The following is a 1549-nucleotide window of genomic DNA, read 5'->3' as shown; positions in this document are numbered from 1 at the left end:
GAGTCAGTGAATGTGTGTAGGGGTTCCTGTGTGTGTGAGTGAGTGAATGTGTGTAGGAGAGCCTGTGTGTGTAGGTGTGCCTGTGTGTGAGTGTGTGTAGTTGTGTCTGTATCTGGATTTGGATCTGTCTGTATGTGTCTACGCCTATGTGTTTGCCTGTGAGTTAATCTGTCTCTGTGTTTATATTTCCTGTGTATGTGTATGTGTACATGTGAGTGTAGATGTGTATGTAGGTATGTATGTCTGTGTGTGTATGTGTGTAGTGCGTGCAGATGTGAGTGTATGGCGATGTGTTTGTGTGTAGGTGTGTGAGTGTGTGTGTGTGTGCGTCCTTTTCTTCAATACAAGTGGAACCATGTTTCATTGTGTGTAAAGCTCTTCAAGATGTGCTGAGGTTGTTAAAGGTGATAAGTAAATCGATTTCAAGTTGTGGAAAAAAACCGATCTCAGTGTTCGGATTCATGACTTATCCAGCAATAAGGCAGCAGGATAATCACCAACCCTTTCCAAATTCCCCGGGATAATGTGCAATCCAACCCTGGCAAATAATCAAATTTGGATTCAATTGTTAAAAATCTGGAATGAAATCCAGTGCAGCAGAATCCAGGAGTAGGTGAGGAGTTCAGATCTTCAGATAAATCCAGATCCACAGCGATGTGGTTGGCTCCTAACTGCCCTGTGAAATGGCAGAGTGATTTAGTTCAAGGGCACTTAAGGACTGGGCAACAAAGGCTTGCCTTCCTCCCAAAAACAAACATAAAGATGTTCATTAGTGCAGGTGTCAGGGGTGCTGCACAGTTAGAGTTAAACAGAGCCACTGCCTTCCCTCTCAGGGCAATGTTAAAGATCCCATTGAAGAGGACGAAGGGAATTCTCCCCACTGTCAGGTTTATCCCTCAATCAGCAGCTCATTATCAGATCTCCTGGTCTTTATAACATTGCTGTTTGTAGGGCTTGCATGGTGCAGTGGCAGTGCCTCTAAGCTAGAAGGCCTATGTTCAAGTCCCACCTGCTCCAGAGATGTGTAATAATGTCCCTGAATAGGGCTGATTAGGAAAAATATCAACATTGCTGTTTGTGGGATTTTGCTGTGTCTCTAACATTCCAACAAGTGACTACAATTCAATTGTAACTCATTGACTGCAAAGTGGTTCAGACTAGCAAAAGGTGCTATGTAAATGAAGTTGTTTCTCTCCAACTGGACTTGAGAATGAGGAATGGGAAAAGTCAGGCATGCGTATTACTGCAGAGAGATTCCATTTCTCAGCAAAGAGGCGTCATCTTTTAGTGAAGAGTTCAAAAGAGACATAGGGAAACTGAGACAAGGATAGGAGCGAGGATTCACTGCTTGCCTGGAGCGGGGATGGAAACAGCTGCTGATCTGTGAGCAGCTAATAACTGAGAGTCAGCCCAAACTACCCACATTACCTCTCATTCGAAACTGGCTCTATCAATGAAAGTGAATGGCGTGTTTTTGCAAAACTAGTGATGAGGGACCATACACGAATGGAAATCTCGTCAGGTCAGAAATGTGGAGAGATGCCTTAAA

The sequence above is a fragment of the Chiloscyllium plagiosum genome, chromosome 33 (assembly GCF_004010195.1).
Source record: "Chiloscyllium plagiosum isolate BGI_BamShark_2017 chromosome 33, ASM401019v2, whole genome shotgun sequence".
Taxonomy (NCBI): Eukaryota; Metazoa; Chordata; class Chondrichthyes; order Orectolobiformes; family Hemiscylliidae; genus Chiloscyllium; species Chiloscyllium plagiosum.
Note: the sequence above shows the minus strand (reverse complement) of the source record.